Below are 21351 nucleotides of genomic sequence, written 5' to 3'. Positions count from 1 at the left end.
GACTCTTGAGACCATAGTCGAGGTATCTCTGGATCTGAGGAACTTAAATATTCAGTGATGTAAACAAGGGACTCTTGTATCAACCACCCTTCTGACATACTACCATCTGGGCGAGCCATTTGGCGAACAAATCCCTTTAATGTCTTCATAAACCTCTCCAAAAAGAACATCCATCTTGAATGGACTGTTCCAGCAACTGCAACCTCATCTACAACATGAACTAGCAGATGCATCTGGATTGTTAATAAACTTGTAGGGAAGAACTTCTCTACTGTAAGATTCCTCCCCAACCTTCGAGGTATACAGGAGTAAGAATCTCCCTTTCTGATCTTATAATTATTCCCTCTCTAAAATAAAAGAAAGTTTTGTTTAACAAAGGAAGACCCTTTTTCTAGAATACTTCTCAAGAGTCCCACCTGTTTTAAGGATTCAGAACAATGAGTTCAGAAGTGAGAATCGATGTTTTGGATATCAAGGTTTTGGTCTTCATTCGAGTACGGCCCAAAAGAAGTTCTTTATCTCTTGGGGAGTATATGAAGTTATCCCCTAGATATTGTGAGCCTTATATCTGAATTCAATGAAAGTAGGTGACTTAGCCTACAAGCTTCTTTTATCTCTTCATCTCAAAATTCTTAATGCCTTCTGTAGAAAAATGTGTCAAACCCAAATCATGGAAAGACAGTAAAACTTCAGTGGCAAGTTATCGTTGACTTCTAAGTTACGCTAGCTCCTTCCTTTATATAAGTCGTAACTTTTACTTGTCGCTCACAGTAATCTTACTTCCATCGATATCCTTTCTTTCTTAATCTCCTTCATGGCTTGGCAACAAGAACTAGTTTTATCCATAATGATTCCTCACCTTCAAGACGCAAGTGAATCTGTGAAGAAGGATTTTATAGAGCAGTATGAGCGCTCACTTTTCCCTCACTTGGGAACTTCTGTAGCACAAACCAAATGGCGGACCTATCAAAACATAACTAGGGTAACACCCTGGGGTCAGCAGCACTTTTGTAACAATGTCCGCTTGGCCATGGTTATTGAAGCTTTGGGTTTGGGTCCCCGATATTACTGTGTCATGAGATCAAGGCATCTTGGGTTTTCTGAGCGGGTCTTCTTACTGGCATGTTTTCTTCCTCATGAGAAGATATGCCTCTATCCCGTTTTTGGCTTGCCTCTCAGAGGTTCTTTTGTTAGATCACCTCATACCACTGAGATAGGTGCAGCAATAACCAACAGAATTATTCCCATAGATGAGTTACCTTATACTTGTGCAGCTTGTGAGGACTGCTTTTGTGATCATATGATGGACGGGCTTATGGAAGTGTAAAGAGTTCTTCTATCTTTACTGTATAAGTTCCGAGAATGAATAAAGTTTAAATCTTGTTCTTATTTTGAATCTTGCTCTCTTTAAGACGTTTCTTGGTGGTTAATCTTGATTAAAATTTTTCTTTAAGTCTCATATTCGTGCATCTTGCGAAATTTTCCCAGTTTGCGAGATGAGGACATCTCGCATTTTTTAAGTGGGGTAGAATGTAAGATTCCTCCCCCACCCCCTTTTTGATGTCTAGTATCTTTCCCTGTAATCAATCCCTCTTCAGAAATATAAAGACCTTGTTTCTATTTGTTTTAGCCTAGAGAGAGAAAAATATTCTAGAGAGAGAATATTCAGATTTTGAATATTTTTGGATAGAAAAATATCTCTTCTAATTCAGATGAGTTCCCCTGAAACAGAAATTCAAAAAGAATTTTCCAATGTGCAATTGGAATTAATTGAAAATAGGTATAAAGAACCTTAGCCTAAGGGTCTAGATTTTCAGAAATCTTTAGACTATGGTCCAATTAAGGTTCCTATGGACCAATAGCATCAGTCCATGTGTAGGGAGGAGATAAATCCAACTTGTAAAAAGAAAATACCCAAAAATGAGTAAATGCTCACATGAGGTGAAGAGTTGAAAATGTACAAGGTTTATTTGTAAAAAACTATGTGCAATATTAAAAATATGAGATATTTTGGGTATAATGATTTTATTATGACACATATGTAAGGAAGGGGAGTCCCTTAAATGCTCACATAAGATGAAGAGTTGAAAATGTACAAGGTTTATTAATAAAAAACTATGAGCAATATTAAAATGATTCCATTATGACACATATGTAAGGAAGGGGAGTTCTTTAAAGGAGGTGCATATTTCACATAAGATGAAGAGTTGAAAATGTACAAGGTTTATTAGTAAAAAAACTATGAGCAATATTAAAATGATTCCATTATGACACATATGTAAGGAAGGGGAGTTCTTTAAAGGAGGTGCATATTTCACATGCTTGAATGAGTTTTAAACTCATAAAAATTGAGATATTTCATCTCTCCTCTCTCCTCATTCAAGTCTAGTTCCAAAAAGTTAGCTTAACTGATCTAAAAATGGTCAAATATTGACCAAACTGATTTAGAAAATTCTAGAATCAGTTTGTTTGGTTAGGAGCTCAATTTTTCCTATAAATAGAAGCCTCCCCCTTGTTGAAAAATATATAGTGTTTATGCATCGTTACTCTACTCCACCTAAGCCAAGAACTGTGAATTCATTTAATAATTCACTAGTTTTTGGAGCTTCCCTCTTTCTTCAATCCCCATTAGTGGCTCCATCAACATACTTAACCAATTGATTGGTTGGGGGCCTCTACCGTGAACAAAGAATCAAGCAATTTGTAAGGTAATTAGTGAATATTGATCTTTCTATAATTTCTCAATGTTTCTCTCTTCTCAACCCCTCTCAAGCTTGAGAAGCTTAATTGGTATGATTTTTTAAATGCTATTAAAGTAAATTGGTGAATAGTAGTGAAGAGTTACATAATTTAATAAATGCTATTGAAGTTAATTTTTATTTATGTTTAAATTCTAATGGTTTTTATGTAATTTCTCTCTCTCACTCAAGAAATGGTCATACTCATGACCCATTCTCAATCTACATGAAGCTTTTCATAAAGCTTTTCCTTAATCCAAGATTAAGCTATGCTTGAGGACAAATTAATGGCTTTTTCTTATGCTTTTAGTTTATGCATATTGATGATTCAATCCATTATAGATTAGTGATCCAATTAGAGATCATTTTAATTACTTCCTTAATGATAAGCTTTATCCCTTAGAAAAAATTGAGATTTATCAGTCATAGCAGCGGAGCTATGGCAAAATTTTTATAAAAATTATGCATAAAATAATTTCATTCAAAGCATAAAAAGAGGACTTCCTACCATATTCTAGGAATCATCATCCTAGATTAATTGAAAGAATTTCATTATAATCATGGAGAAATTAAATTTTAATATTATGCATAAAGGATAAATTTTTATATCAAAAGTGTTATTTTTACCATTTTTATTTTCATGCATAGAAGTATGCATAATGGATAAATTTTTATATCAAAAGTGTTACTTTTATCATTTTTAATTTTCATGCATAGAAGTATGCATAAAGGAAAATTTTTATATCAAAAGTGTTACTTTTATAATTTTTAATTTTCATGCATAGAAGTATGCATAAAGGAAAAATTTTTATATCAAAAGTGTTACTTTTATCATATTGGATTTCATGCATATAGGTATGCATAAAAGATATTCTTTTTATACTAAAAGTATGATTTTCCTCATAATTGGATTTTATGCTTAACTTAGATGCATAAGAGAAATTCTTTTATTCTAAAAGTATAATTCCCTACCAAATTGAAATCATGCATAAGAAGATGCATAAAAGATTGATTTTAATTTCGAAAGTGTTAGTCTCCTTAAATGGAATTTATGTATAAATAAATGTGTAGAGAAATCTTATATCAAATAAAAGAATTCTCTTTTTTTTTTAAAAAAAGATATGAAATGTGATAAGATGTGATAAGAGGTGTATGAGATGTGATAAGAATTAATAAGATGCGTATGGAAAGTGATAGGATGTGATAAGAGGTGATAAGATGCTTATGAAATAAGTTAGGATGTGATAAGATGAATTAAGATGTGTATGGGGGGATGAGGTAAGAAGTGTATGTGATAGGATAAGATGTATATGGGTTGTGATAGGGCGAGAATGGATGTGATGTAAAAGATTAGATGTGAAGGTATATGGGGTTATATAAATGGGAATGTGAAAATGGATGTATGTATGTGGATGTGTGGATATGGAGATGGGAGTGTGGATGTATGAACATGAAAATGGATATATGCATGAAGATGTATATACATAGATGTAAATGTGGATGTAGATGTGGATGTATAGATGTGAATGGATGTGGATGTATAGATGTGAATGGAAATGTGGATGTGGATGTATGTGAATGTGGATGTAGATGTGGATGTATAGATGTGAATGTGGAATGTGGATGTGGATGTATGTATGTATGTGGATGTAGATGTGGATGTATAGATGTGGATGTATGGGAATGTGGATGCATGTATGTGAATGTGAATGTAGATGTGAATGTGGAATGTGGATGTATAGATGTGGATGTATGGGAATGTGGATGTGGATGTATGTGAATGTGAATGTGAATGTGAATGTGTATGTGAATGTGAATGTAGATGTGGTTGTATAGATGTGAATGTGGAATGTGGATGTGGATGTATGTATGTATGTGGATGTAGATGTGGATGTATAGATGTGGATGTATGGGAATGTGGATGCATGTATGTGAATGTGAATGTAGATGTGAATGTGGAATGTGGATGTATAGATGTGGATGTATGGGAATGTGGATGTGGATGTATGTGAATGTGAATGTAGATGTGGATGTATAGATGTGAATGTGGAATGTGGATGTGGATGTAGATGTGGATGTATGGATGTGTATGTATGAATGTGGATATGGGATGTGGATGTATAAATGAGGATGTGAAAATGGAGGTAAGCATGTAGATGTGGATGTATGGATGTGAATGTGGATGTGGATGTGGATGTATGGATGTGGATATGGATGTGAATATATGATATGTGATGTGAAGGAATCTGAAGTGAAGAGATGGAAAAGGAGGTGATTGGATGAGTACACATATACATGGAATGTGGAATAAGTAATGTGGATTAATGAGGGATAATGTGGAAAAATGAGAGTTAATATAGAAACTGTATTTGTAAACTGTTTGTAAATGCTGTTTGTAAATGGTTGTTTTATGTCAAGAATGCTGGGGAAGCATTTTGACCGTCTTGTGATTAAGGTCGTGGAGACCTAACTGATAAAGTTGCAACTGCTGACGGAGAGTCAATGGAGGACGTCTCGCGTAGCAAGGTCGACCGAGGTCTTGACCAGCCTCGGTTCGATTAAAATGGTGAGCTTCCGGTACGGTGGATGAGGGACCAAGGAAGCGGCCTATGAGTGAAGCGCTAGGTCACCTGCGAAGGATCCTAGAGGGTGCTGACCATACGGTGCTCGGGCTCTGGGTCGCCTAGGATACCCACGCGTGCATCGAGGAAGATATTGGAACAAGGAGTAAGAGTTGTTTTGTGAAACCGGGCATGGATCTGGTTGACTGACCTTGCTGGTCCTCAACGGATGAGTCCATGGCTCTTTTATATGGATCTGTTGGTTGATCTTGCTGATCTTCAACGAGAGTCCATCTTGATAAGTGATTATATTGCCGAGTATTATGGGCTAGGAACTATGGAAACGGCCTCTGTGTGGACAGGTGGTGAGCGTTCTAGTTGCCAATGATGCCATAGATACTCTGATGAAGGAATGATGGGAAATTATGAATCAACTGGATAAATTGGGAGATTGTGATCAGTGGTACTATGGTTTCATTAAAGGATTGTTTTAAAGTTAGCTGATGCTAAGAAAAAGGCAATTTTCATATTGGGTGTGTAAGTGGTGTGGCTAGTTTTATGTTTGCATGAAATTCCGGCTAGGGGGCCTTGGAACTCTTTTCCTTGGTACCCGGGACAAAACCTAACCAAATTCCAAATTGGATCCCATCACTACAGTGGTTGGGCGGTTGGCTAACCCATGGGATCGGATGGGGTTAGGCTGGACTGATGGATCCGTAAATCGAGATTTAATTTCTATTATTACGATAGATGAAGTAAATCCCGGATAGAAATTGTTCTATGGATAGGAATCAACGGCTGTGCCTCTTGATGGGGAAAAAAGCGTTGATCCCAATGATCCAAGTGCAAGTTTCTTCCTTGATTTGACCAAGTACCGTTAAAGGTGCAATCAGATCAGTTGATCCGTAATGATCTTGACTACGTTAGAGTAAAGAGTTATCCTGGTGGAATCGCTCATGCTTTCCGGGTAAAGGAAGTTTTTCCGGTTATGCCTTCTATAGAAAAATGTGTCAAACCCAAATCATGGGAAGACGGTAAAACTTCAGTGGCAAGTTACCGTTGGCTTCTAAGTTACGCTAGCTCCTTCCTTTATATAAGTCGTAACTTTTACTTGTCGCTCACAGTAATCTTACTTCCATCGATCTCCTTTCTTTCTTAATCTCCTTCATGGCTTGGCAACAAGAACTAGTTTTATCCATAATGATTCCTCACCTTCAAGACGCAAGGGAGTCTGTGAAGAAAGATTTTATAGAGCAGTATGAGCGCTCACTTTTCCCTCACTTGGGAACTTCTGTAGCGCAGACAAAATGGCGGACCTATCAAGACATAACTAGGGTAACACCCTGGGGTCAGCAGCACTTTCGTAACAATGTCCGCTTGGCCATGGTTATTGAAGCTTTGGGTTTGGGTCCCCGATACTACTGCGTCATGAGATCAAGGCATCCTGGGTTTTCTGAGCGGGTCTTCTTACTGGCGTGTTTTCTTCCTCATGAGAAGATATGCCTTTACCCCGTTTTTGGCTTGCCTCTCAGAGGTCCTTTTGTTAGAACACCTCATACCACTGAGATAGGCGCAGCAATAACCCACAGAATCATTCCCATAGATGAGTTACCTTATACTTGTGCAGCTTGTGAGGACTGCTTTTGTGATCATATGATGGACGGCTTATGGAAGTGTAAAGAGTTCTTCTATCTTTACTGTATAAGTTTCGAGAATGAATAAAGTTTAAATCTTGTTCTTATTTTGAATCTTGCTCTCTTTAAGACGTTTCTTGGTGGTTAATCTTGATTAAAATTTTTCTCTAAGTCTCATATTCGTGAATCTTGCGAAATTATCACAAGTTGCGAGATGAGGACATCTCGCGTTTTTTAAGTGGGGTAGAATGTAAGATTCCTCCCCCAACCCCTTTTTTGATGTCTAGTATCTTCCCCTGTAATCAACCCTCTTCAGAAATATAAAGACCTATTTTCTATCTGTTTTAGCCTAGAGAGAGAAAAATATTCTAGAGAGAGAATATTCAGATTTTGAATATTTTTGGATAGAAAAATATCTCTTATAATTCAGATGAGTTCCCCTGAAATAGAAATTCAAAAAGAATTTTCCAATGTGCAATTGGAATTAATTGGAAATAGGTATAAAGAACCTTAGTCTAAGGGTCTAGATTTTCAGAAATCTTTAGACTATGGTCCAATTAAGGTTCCTATGGGCCAATAGCATCAATCCATGTGTAGGGAAGAGATAAATCCAAATTTGTAAAAAAAGAAGATACCCAAAAATGAGTAAATGCTCACATAAGGTGAAGAGTTGAAAATGTACAAGGTTTATTAGTAAAAAACTATGAGCAATATTAAAAATATGAGATATTTTGGGTATCCAAAAATGAGTAAATGCTCACATAAGATGAAGAGTTGAAAATGTACAAGGTTTATTAGTAAAAAACTATGAGCAATATTAAAATGATGCCATTATGACACATATGTAAGGAAGGGGAATTCTTTAAAGGAGGTGCATATTTCACATAAGATGAAGAGTTGAAAATGTACAAGGTTTATTAGTAAAAAACTATGAGCAATTTTAAAATGATTCCATTATGACACATATGTAAGGAAGGGGAATTCTTTAAAGGAGGTGCATATTTCACATAAGATGAAGAGTTGAAAATGTACAAGGTTTATTAGTAAAAAAACTATGAGCAATATTAAAATGATTCCATTATGACACATATGTAAGGAAGGGGAATTCTTTAAAGGAGGTGCATATTTCACATGCTTGAATGAGTTTTAAACTCATAAAAATTGAGATATTTCATCTCTCCTCTCTCCTCATTCAAGTCTAGTTCCAAAAAGTTAGCTTAACTGACCTAAAAATGGTCAAATATTGACCAAACTGATTTAGAAAATTCTAGAATCAGTTTGTTTGGTTAGGAGCTCAATTTTTCCTATAAATAGAAGCCTCCCCCCTTGTTGAAAAATAGTTAGTGTTTATGCATCGTTACTCTACTCCACCTAAGCCAAGAACTGTGAATTCATTTAATAATTCACTAGTTTTTGGATCTTCCCTCTTTCTTTAATCCCCATTAGTGGCTCCATCAACATACTTAACCAATTGATTGGTTGGGGGCCTCTACCGTGAACAAAGAATCAAGCAATTTGTAAGGTAATTAGTGAATATTGATCTTTCTATAATTTCTCAATGTTTCTCTCTTCTCAACCCCTCTCAAGCTTGAGAAGTTTAATTGGTATGGTTTTTTTTAAATACTATTGAAGTTTGAATAGTAGTGAAGAGTTACATAAGTTAATAAATGCTATTGAAGTTAATTTTCATTTATGTTTAAATTCTAATGATTTTTATGTAAACTCTCTCTCTCACTCAAGAAATGGTCATACTCATGATCCGTTCTCAATCCAAATCAAGCTTTTCATAAAGCTTTTCCTTAACCCAAGATTAAGCTATGCTTGAGACCAATTTAATGCCTTTTTTCTATGCTTTTAGTTTATGCATATTGATGATTCAATCCACTATAGATTAATGATCCAATTAGAGATCATTTTAATTATTTCCTTAATGATAAGCTTTATCCCTTAGAAAAAATTGAGATTTATCAGTCATAGCAGCGGAGCTATGGCAAATTTTTTATAAAAATTATGCATAAAATAATTTCATTCAAAGCATAAAAAGAGGACTTCCTACCATATTCTAGGAATTATCATCCTAGATTAATTGAAAGAATTTCATTATAATCATGGAGAAATTAAATTTTAATATCATGCATAAAGGATAATTTTTTTATATCAAAAGTATTACTTTTATCATTTTTAATTTTCATGCATAGAAGTATGCATAAAGGATAATTTTTTTATATTAAAAGTGTTATTTTTATCATTTTTAATTTTCATGCATAGAAGGATGCATAAAGGAAAATTTTTTATATCAAAAGTGTTACTTTTATCATTTTTAATTTTCATGCATAGAAGTATGCATAAAGGATAATTTTTTTATATCAAAAGTGTTACTTTTATCATATTGGATTTCATGCATAGAGGTATGCATGAAAGTTGAATATTTTATGCATAAAAGTTGAATATTTTATTATAAAAGTGTTACTTTTAGCATAATTGAATTTCATGCATAGAGGTATGCAAAAAAGATATGGGAAGTGATAAGATATGATAAGATGCATGTGGATGTGGATGTGGATGTATGAATGTGGATGTATGGATGTGAATGTGGATGTGGATGTGGATGTATGAATGTGGATGTATGGATGTGGATGTGGATGTATGAATGTGGATGTATGTATGTATGTATGTGGATGTGGATGTATGAATGTGGATGTATGGATGTATGAATGTGGATGTATGGATGTGAATGAGGATGTAGATGTGGATGCATGGATGTAAATGTGGATGTGGATGTATGGATGTATGCATGTAGATGTGGATGCATGAATGTGGATGTATGGATGTGAATGAGGATATAGATGTGGATGTATGGATGTGAATGTACATGTAGATAAAGATGTATATATGTGAATGGGAATGTGGATGTGGATGTATGTATGCATGTGGATGTGGATATGGATGTGTATGTATGAATGTGGATATGGGATATGGATGTATAAATGAGGATGTGAAAATGGAGATAAGCATGTAGATGTGGATGCATGAATGTGGATGTATGGATGTGAATGAGGATATAGATGTGGATGTATGGATGTGAATGTGCATGTAGATATGGATGTATATATGTGAATGGGAATGTGGATGTGGATGTATGTATGCATGTGGATGTGGATATGGATGTGTATGTATGAATGTGGATATGGGATGTGGATGTATAAATGAGGATGTGAAAATGGAGATAAGCATGTAGATGTGGATGTATGGATGTGAATGTGGGTGTGGATGTGGATGTATGAATGTGGATGTATGGATGTGAATGAGGATGTGGATGTGGATGCATGGATGTAAATGTGGATTTGTATGTATGGATGTAGGCATGTAGATGTGGATGCATGAATGTGGATGTATGGATGTGAATGAGGATATAGATGTGGATGTATGGATGTGAATGTGCATGTAGATATGGATGTATAGATGTGAATGAGAATATGGATGTGGATGTGGATGTATGTATGTATGTATGTGGATGTGGATGTATGAATGAGGACGTGATAATGAATGTATGCATGTGGATGTGGATATGGATGTGTATGTATGAATGCGGATATGGATGTGGATATGGATGTGTATGTATGAATGTGGATATGGGATGTGGATGTATAAATGAGGATGTGAAAATGGAGATAAGCATGTAGATGTGGATGTATGGATGTGAATGTGGATGTGGATGTGGATGTATGGATGTGGATATGGATGTGAATATATGATATGTGATGTGAAGGAATCTGAAGTGAAGAGATGGAAAAGGAGGTGATTGGATGAGTACACATATACATGGAATGTGGAATAAGTAATGTGGATTAATGAGGGATAATGTGGAAAAATGAGAGTTAATATAGAAACTGTATTTGTAAACTGTTTGTAAATGCTGTTTGTAAATGGTTGTTTTATGTCAAGAATGCTGGGGAAGCATTTTGACCGTCTTGTGATTAAGGTCGTGGAGACCTAACTGATAAAGTTGCAACTGCTGACGGAGAGTCAATGGAGGACGTCTCGCGTAGCAAGGTCGACCGAGGTCTTGACCAGCCTCGGTTCGATTAAAATGGTGAGCTTCCGGTACGGTGGATGAGGGACCAAGGAAGCGGCCTATGAGTGAAGCGCTAGGTCACCTGCGAAGGATCCTAGAGGGTGCTGACCATACGGTGCTCGGGCTCTGGGTCGCCTAGGATACCCACGCGTGCGTCGAGGAAGATATTGGAACAAGGAGTAAGAGTTGTTTTGTGAAACCGGGCATGGATCTGGTTGACTGACCTTGCTGGTCCTCAACGGATGAGTCCATGGCTCTTTTATATGGATCTGTTGGTTGATCTTGCTGATCTTCAACGAGAGTCCATCTTGATAAGTGATTATATTGCCGAGTATTATGGGCTAGGAACTATGGAAACGGCCTCTGTGTGGACAGGTGGTGAGCGTTCTAGTTGCCAATGATGCCATAGATACTCTGATGAAGGAATGATGGGAAATTATGAATCAACTGGATAAATTGGGAGATTGTGATCAGTGGTACTATGGTTTCATTAAAGGATTGTTTTAAAGTTAGCTGATGCTAAGAAAAAGGCAATTTTCATATTGGGTGTGTAAGTGGTGTGGCTAGTTTTATGTTTGCATGAAATTCCGGCTAGGGGGCCTTGGAACTCTTTTCCTTGGTACCCGGGACAAAACCTAACCAAATTCCAAATTGGATCCCATCACTACAGTGGTTGGGCGGTTGGCTAACCCATGGGATCGGATGGGGTTAGGCTGGACTGATGGATCCGTAAATCGAGATTTAATTTCTATTATTACGATAGATGAAGTAAATCCCGGATAGAAATTGTTCTATGGATAGGAGTCAACGGCTGTGCCTCTTGATGGGGAAAAAAGCGTTGATCCCAATGATCCAAGTGCAAGTTTCTTCCTTGATTTGACCAAGTACCGTTAAAGGTGCAATCAGATCAGTTGATCTGTAATGATCTTGACTACGTTAGAGTAAAGAGTTATCCTGGTGGAATCGCTCATGCTTTCCGGGTAAAGGAAGTTTTTCCGGTTTCGGTTTTGGACAAACCGACGGATTAGTCTCTTGTCCGGATATCCGTGGGCGAGGCCCCGAGTGTGAGACCCCTACCCGCGCATGATGTGTTACTTCCGCTGCCAGTATCCTGAATCCGTTGCTCGGTGGGAACAGGGATCTCACAGTTGGTATCAGAGCGAATTGGTTAATAAAGATCAACTGAGAAGCCAAATATGTCAAAAATTTATCAAGAAGCATAAAAAGGTTGTAATTGTGTGATATAATTCATAAAATTTGATATTCAAATTGAAATTCGTAATTGGTAATTGGGTCTTCAGATGGAGGTACCGTAATTATATAGAATCCCTGACTTGTTTGAGGCCTAGACATGATGGTATTTACCTTATAATTCCAACGGCCGTGACTACCCGTATATACCGAGAGTATACTGCAGCTCTTTACTGACAGTATATACGAGTAAATCTAAGACTTGAAATTATAAGCGTTAATGCTATCCAGAGGATGATTTCGAATGTGGTTGATATGATTTTTAATTCTGTTTGAGAATTGATGAATTGATTTGGATTCTGACTGAAAAATGATGATCCCTGAAATTTGGTTGAAATGTAATAAGCTGAGCGAAACCTCAATGAGGATGAATGGGACGAGTCCCTGTGATGATATTCATAACTGGAATGATGATAATGATTTCAGCAAATCACTATGAGATTAGTGGATTGTGCTGTCAGATTGCTACTATTAATACTTGACCGTTAGATCAAGTTAAGGGATGACAAACTGAGAACTTACTTGACTAAAATTCCCGTGGAGGAATGTTCAGAAGGAAATTTTTCGGTCTAATGGACCATTATCATGTTAAAGATATGAATAATATGATCTGAATGAATTGTTGATGAGTTCTAAGGGATATTTATCCCAGTATTCTGTTGGTTGACCAGAATATAAGGAACCCCAGAATAAAATTGGATCTTAAGAAAAAGAGTTATCCTCTACCTTGCGAGATGAGGACATCTCGCACTTTTTTAAGTGGGGAAGAATGTAAGATTCCTCCCCAACCTTCGAGGTATACAGGAGTAAGAATCTCCCTTTCTGATCTTATAATTATTCCCTCTCTAAAATAAAAGAAAGTTTTGTTTAACAAAGGAAGACCCTTTTTCTAGAATACTTCTCAAGAGTCCCACCTGTTTTAAGGATTCAGAACAATGAGTTCAGAAGTGAGAATCGATGTTTTGGATATCAAGGTTTTGGTCTTCATTCGAGTACGGCCCAAAAGAAGTTCTTTATCTCTTGGGGAGTATATGAAGTTATCCCCTAGATATTGTGAGCCTTATATCTGAATTCAATGAAAGTAGGTGACTTAGCCTACAAGCTTCTTTTATCTCTTCATCTCAAAATTCTTAATGCCTTCTGTAGAAAAATGTGTCAAACCCAAATCATGGAAAGACAGTAAAACTTCAGTGGGCAAGTTATCGTTGGCTTCTAAGTTACGCTAGCTCCTTCCTTTATATAAGTCGTAACTTTTACTTGTCGCTCACAGTAATCTTACTTCCATCGATATCCTTTCTTTCTTAATCTCCTTCATGGCTTGGCAACAAGAACTAGTTTTATCCATAATGATTCCTCACCTTCAAGACGCAAGTGAATCTGTGAAGAAGGATTTTATAGAGCAGTATGAGCGCTCACTTTTCCCTCACTTGGGAACTTCTGTAGCGCAAACCAAATGGCGGACCTATCAAAACATAACTAGGGTAACACCCTGGGGTCAGCAGCACTTTCGTAACAATGTCCGCTTGGCCATGGTTATTGAAGCTTTGGGTTTGGGTCCCCGATATTACTGTGTCATGAGATCAAGGCATCTTGGGTTTTCTGAGCGGGTCTTCTTACTGGCATGTTTTCTTCCTCATCAGAAGATATGCCTCTATCCCGTTTTTGGCTTGCCTCTCAGAGGTTCTTTTGTTAGATCACCTCATACCACTGAGATAGGTGCAGCAATAACCAACAGAATTATTCCCATAGATGAGTTACCTTATACTTGTGCAGCTTGTGAGGACTGCTTTTGTGATCATATGATGGACGGGCTTATGGAAGTGTAAAGAGTTCTTCTATCTTTACTGTATAAGTTCCGAGAATGAATAAAGTTTAAATCTTGTTCTTATTTTGAATCTTGCTCTCTTTAAGACGTTTCTTGGTGGTTAATCTTGATTAAAATTTTTCTTTAAGTCTCATATTCGTGCATCTTGCGAAATTTTCCCAGTTTGCGAGATGAGGACATCTCGCATTTTTTAAGTGGGGTAGAATGTAAGATTCCTCCCCCACCCCCTTTTTGATGTCTAGTATCTTTCCCTGTAATCAATCCCTCTTCAGAAATATAAAGACCTTGTTTCTATCTGTTTTAGCCTAGAGAGAGAAAAATATTCTAGAGAGAGAATATTCAGATTTTGAATATTTTTGGATAGAAAAATATCTCTTCTAATTCAGATGAGTTCCCCTGAAACAGAAATTCAAAAAGAATTTTCCAATGTGCAATTGGAATTAATTGAAAATAGGTATGAAGAACCTTAGCCTAAGGGTCTAGATTTTCAGAAATCTTTAGACTATGGTCCAATTAAGGTTCCTATGGACCAATAGCATCAGTCCATGTGTAGGGAGGAGATAAATCCAACTTGTAAAAAGAAAATACCCAAAAATGAGTAAATGCTCACATGAGGTGAAGAGTTGAAAATGTACAAGGTTTATCAGTAAAAAACTATGTGCAATATTAAAAATATGAGATATTTTGGGTATAATGATTTTATTATGACACATATGTAAGGAAGGGGAGTCCCTTAAATGCTCACATAAGATGAAGAGTTGAAAATGTACAAGGTTTATTAATAAAAAACTATGAGCAATATTAAAATGATTCCATTATGACACATATGTAAGGAAGGGGAGTTCTTTAAAGGAGGTGCATATTTCACATAAGATGAAGAGTTGAAAATGTACAAGGTTTATTAGTAAAAAAACTATGAGCAATATTAAAATGATTCCATTATGACACATATGTAAGGAAGGGGAGTTCTTTAAAGGAGGTGCATATTTCACATGCTTGAATGAGTTTTAAACTCATAAAAATTGAGATATTTCATCTCTCCTCTCTTCTCATTCAAGTCTAGTTCCAAAAAGTTAGCTTAACTGACCTAAAAATGGTCAAATATTGAACAAACTGATTGTAGATGTGGATGTATAGATGTGAATGTGGAATGTGGATGTGGATGTATGTATGTATGTGGATGTAGATGTGGATGTATGGATGTGTATGTATGAATGTGGATATGGGATGTGGATGTATAAATGAGGATGTGAAAATGGAGGTAAGCATGTAGATGTGGATGTATGGATGTGAATGTGGATGTGGATGTGGATGTATGGATGTGGATATGGATGTGAATATATGATATGTGATGTGAAGGAATCTGAAGTGAAGAGATGGAAAAGGAGGTGATTGGATGAGTACACATATACATGGAATGTGGAATAAGTAATGTGGATTAATGAGGGATAATGTGAAAAAATGAGAGTTAATATAGAAACTGTATTTGTAAACTGTTTGTAAATGCTGTTTGTAAATGGTTGTTTTATGTCAAGAATGCTGGGGAAGCATTTTGACCGTCTTGTGATTAAGGTCGTGGAGACCTAACTGATAAAGTTGCAACTGCTGACGGAGAGTCAATGGAGGACGTCTCGCGTAGCAAGGTCGACCGAGGTCTTGACCAGCCTCGGTTCGATTAAAATGGTGAGCTTCCGGTACGGTGGATGAGGGACCAAGGAAGCGGCCTATGAGTGAAGCGCTAGGTCACCTGCGAAGGATCCTAGAGGGTGCTGACCATACGGTGCTCGGGCTCTGGGTCGCCTAGGATACCCACGCGTGCGTCGAGGAAGATATTGGAACAAGGAGTAAGAGTTGTTTTGTGAAACCGGGCATGGATCTGGTTGACTGACCTTGCTGGTCCTCAACGGATGAGTCCATGGCTCTTTTATATGGATCTGTTGGTTGATCTTGCTGATCTTCAACGAGAGTCCATCTTGATAAGTGATTATATTGCCGAGTATTATGGGCTAGGAACTATGGAAACGGCCTCTGTGTGGACAGGTGGTGAGCGTTCTAGTTGCCAATGATGCCATAGATACTCTGATGAAGGAATGATGGAAAATTATGAATCAACTGGATAAATTGGGAGATTGTGATCAGTGGTACTATGGTTTCATTAAAGGATTGTTTTAAAGTTAGCTGATGCTAAGAAAAAGGCAATTTTCATATTGGGTGTGTAAGTGGTGTGGCTAGTTTTATGTTTGCATGAAATTCCGGCTAGGGGGCCTTGGAACTCTTTTCCTTGGTACCCAGGACAAAACCTAACCAAATTCCAAATTGGATCCCATCACTACAGTGGTTGGGCAGTTGGCTAACCCATGGGATCGGATGGGGTTAGGCTGGACTGATGGATCCGTAAATCGAGATTTAATTTCTATTATTACGATAGATGAAGTAAATCCCGGATAGAAATTGTTCTATGGATAGGAATCAACGGCTGTGCCTCTTGATGGGGAAAAAAGCGTTGATCCCAATGATCCAAGTGCAAGTTTCTTCCTTGATTTGACCAAGTACCGTTAAAGGTGCAATCAGATCAGTTGATCCGTAATGATCTTGACTACGTTAGAGTAAAGAGTTATCCTGGTGGAATCGCTCATGCTTTCCGGGTAAAGGAAGTTTTTCCGGTTTCGGTTTTGGACAAACCGACGGATTAGTCTCTTGTCCGGATATCCGTGGGCGAGGCCTCGAGTGTGAGACCCCTACCCGCGCATGATGTGTTACTTCCGCTGCCAGTATCCTGAATCCGTTGCTCGGTGGGAACAGGGATCTCACATCTACCATGCAGACTACCTCTATGGAGTTTAAATGCGCTGTCTCCAAAGTGTCTCTCTTTATCTCTTTTGAAGAAATCCAGCGCACCAATGTGCCAATCTTATAGATAGTAGCTCTAATGTCTTCAGTGAGGCAATCTTTTATTGCTATGGGTAGCACAAATTGTAGAAACTTGTGCCAATCATGACTCTTGAGACCACTAAGATCATCATCCTTTGTAAATGCACTTTTCAAGCAATGCATACAACCTGTAGGAGTCCGAAACTCTGAAATGGTCCTCTTGACTTGTTGTTCCTCCATCTTGCTAAAAACCCATGGGGCTCTTGGAAGTAGCACCTTTCCATTGGGTCTAGTGCGAGCCCACAACTCTTGCATGCAACCAATCTCTTCCAAGTCATCCCTTTGGCCTTTAGTATCCTTTTTTCCTGTCATGGTCTTCCACAGAATATCAGCTACATTCTTGAAAATATGCATCGGGTCAAGCAAATGGTTTATAAGGAGATCACCCCAATAGGGGAGTTGGTGAAAGATAGAGAGCCTCTTCATCCCAGGACATGCCAAGTTTCCACATTCCTCCCATTTGATCTTCCAATCGCTTGCCTTCAATGCACTTGGAGGAGGTCTTCCTAGATTACCATCCCGCAATTCATGATTTTCTGGAAGATACCTAACATGTCCTTGGTAGACATTCTTTCGTAATGCTTTTGAGTATCTTGAATCAAGTCGAGGACCACATACAGGACATGCATTGTAACCCGATATAGACAAACCTGAGCATTCTCCATAGCCAGGCCAATCATGCATTGTCCACATGAGAATACCTTGCACAGTTGTAAGTCTTTGGCCACTCTGATGCTTTGACATGTCCTTCAGTTCAATTCCGTTCCACAAGGTGCGTAACTCATCAATAAGTGGTGCCAAATATACATCCATGTTCTTCACCTTGTACTTTCCTGGAACTATTAATGAGAGCAACAGATGACCTTTCTTTATTGCTAACCATGGTGGAAGATTATAATTCACAAGGCAAACAGGCCATGTGCTCCATGAAGAGCTCCTTAAACCAAAAGGGTTTACACCATCCATTGCTAGGCCAAGACGGAGGTTTCTAGGTTCTTCCTTAAAAGCCGGCCATTTCTCTTCAATGTGTCTCCATGCGGGTGAGTTAGCAGGCACACGCATCACTTCATCTGTGGATCGAGTTGTGGCATGCCATGTCATCAAGCTTGCTATTGATTTGCACCTGAACATGCTTTTTATCCTTGGGATGATTGGAAAGTGCCTGAGAACCTTTACCGGGACAGCTTCCCCCTGAACATCTTCTCTATATCTGTTAGAGCCACAATGGGGACATTCTTGCAAATGCTCATATTCATGGCGGAAGAGGCAACAATCATTGCGACAAGCATGAATATTATTGTAATCCATGCCTATGGATTTCAATAACTTCTTCGCATCTGCACGAGATGGAGGCATCTCGTTGCCAGGGGCAATATCTGATCTTTCAAAAGCCTGCAAGTATGGCAATATCTGATCGTTACTATTAAGATTTTCTCAAATACAAGTTGATAATTTATCATTTCAACAGTAGGTGTAATCTCCAAAAAAAGACCTTACTTGAATAGTTCAGTGACACTTGTATTAGACCATCCAAAAATTGACTGCAAATTTAGCATCGTAAGAGATGCACGCAATACAGATATGTTGGCACCATTGTATAATGGAAGGCGTGCAAGTTTACGCATGGCCTCTTCCTCTGGTTCATAATTTGACCGTTGAGAATGTCGTGGTTGATGATCTTCATGTTCATGCTCCTCGAAGAGAGCTTCTTGTTGCTCGATGAAGGCATCCAACATTTCTTCCATTGGACCTTCTTCCATTTCCTGATCTTCTTCCATTCCCTCGGGTGCTGTTAATTGAGCTCCATCTGTCACTCCCTCCTGCGATATCCTCATCCTTTGCTGGGGACGAGAATTCACAGGCGCAATGTTATCAAGATGCGGCTGCACACTTGCTTGGTTGTACGATTGAAACCGTAAATTTTGCAAGAGCTCCATTGGAAATATGCCAGCGTCATGAACATGCTCGTTGCAAATCCTTCGTTTTCAAAAGATTTGGTACTTACATCGCATGCATGGACACGCTATTCTCTCTTCAAGATTGAGAGGCTCCATCTAGCAGGATAACATGTATATGCAGCTCATTAAACACAAATCAGCTTATCTCCTCTCTATACAAAATTAAATAGAATTTGAACAAGGATGGAGAGAGAAGCTATCTCTATTCATAAATAGCTGTTTATAAAGGCCTTATGCAATAATCTAAATGCATAGTATAAGTATAAGCTTGCATAATAAGGCTGCAAGACTTATGCATAAGCCTTATGCATAAGCCATATGCATAAGCTCTATGCATAAGCCATATGCATAAGTCTTATGCACACGCTCTATGCATAAGTCTTATACATAAGCCATATGCACACGCTCTATGCACAAGTCTTATGCATAAGCCATAAGCTCTATGCATAAACCCTAAACCCTCATTCAAGATGCCTTGCATCCATATTACCTTCCATGTCCTCATCACCAATGATCATTTCTTGCACAACATCCCCACCCTTGCTGCGTGGTCTTCCCTTCGGCATAGTGAAGAAATGCAAGATGTTGGTAGAATGCCCAAATGATGTCGGAATTGACAAAAGAAGGTTCTATGGGTAGGTAATGGTGTCTACTATCCTCCCAAATGAACACAGTAAGAATTAGGTATGGGCAAGTACTCTCTGTTTTAGGGTTTATGCAGGACAGCTGAAAGGACTTGGCCTCTCCAACCAATGCCAAGGTACCCTCACACATTGCTAGATTCTATAGAAACTTGAAGTGGTAGCAATGGTGAGTGTAGGTACAAAATGATGTGGATAATATCAAATGATAGAACAAGTTTGTTGGCTTACAAGTATTGAGCATGACTCATGCCCTTTTACAATTTAGAACTCATCAATAAAGCATGGACTCATGCCTCAATCCATCATCCAAAAGCTCCAACACAAACCAACAATTCATAATGCCCTCACCATGGCATTTGCATAAGCATTTGTTAACCACAATCAAGGCATTTGCAATTGCATTCCAACAATCCCTTTCACATAAGCCTTATGCACACGCTCTATGCAATTACGCTCTATGCATAAGCCTTATGCACACGCTCTATGCATAAGCCATATGCACACGCTCTATGCATAAGCCTTATGCATAAGCTCTATGCATAAGCCTTATGCATAAGCCATATGCATAAGTCTTATGCGTATGCTCTATGCATAAGCCATATGCATAAGCTCTATGCATAAGCCATATGCATAAGTCTTATGCATACGCTCTATGCATAAGTCTTATGCATACGCTCTATGCAAGACTTATGCATAAGCTCTATGCATAAGCTCTATGCTATATGCCTTATGCACTATGCTAACCCTTAATCCCATCACCCAATGGTGTAATAAACATGATCTTGTTTTACATGGATAATAGATCTTACCTTGATAACATATGTAAACTCTATGAATAAAGAGAATACCTTATGCATAGAAAAACAGAGCATAAGACTTATATGTTATATGTATAAGAGAGTAAAAACATTCAAAAAGCTTTCAACAAGAAGGCTACGCAAGCTCTATGTACAATGTCCATGCAAGCTTTCAAGAAACCTATGCATAGAGATTTTATAAGCTTGTAAGAAACCCATGCATAGAGATTTTATAAGCTTGCAAACTCTATGCATAAAGCCTATGCATAGAGCTTATGCATAGAGATTTCACAAGCTCACAAGCTCTATGAATAGAGCTTATGCATAACGCTTGCAAGAAGGCTATGCATAGAGATTGCAAGCTTATTATAGGTTTTATGCATAGATATTAAATTAATCCTATGTGTAAGCTTACAAGAACCCAAAACTAGCCCTAAACCATAAAACAGGGATGCAATAATTCATAGAAAATAGCATAAACAAGAAAAATCGAAAGAGGATCTACCTCTTTTTTGCAAAGTTGAAGGAGAGGATTGGTGAAAGATTGGTGAGGTGAAAGAGCTGCAAAACAAAATATTAAACAAACTAATTAGTAAATTAAACACAAGAAAAAGAACTAATACAAAACCCTAAAATCTCTATGCATGCATTAGGAGATCTATGCATACATAGAGAGCTCTCAACATGCATAGAGAGCCAAAAAAACACAAAACCCTAAACGTCCTAATTCTTAAATTAAAAAGTAAAAGCAATTGCAAGAACATATTAGGAGAAGGAGAAGAGGAGAAAAGAAGAAAGAAGGAGAAAAGAGGAGAGAGGAAAAAAGAGGAGAGAGAGAGAAAGAGAAGAGGGAGAGAAAGAGACCTTCTTGGCTTGTTCTTGCGCTTCCTCTGCGAAAAAACCAGAAAATAGGCTCTCGGCTGTGAAAAACTTACGA

Source organism: Cibotium barometz, chromosome 41 (assembly GCF_041138505.1).
Source record: "Cibotium barometz isolate CiBa-2024 chromosome 41, ASM4113850v1, whole genome shotgun sequence".
Lineage (NCBI taxonomy): Eukaryota > Viridiplantae > Streptophyta > Polypodiopsida > Cyatheales > Cibotiaceae > Cibotium > Cibotium barometz.
This window is presented reverse-complemented; position numbering follows the sequence as displayed.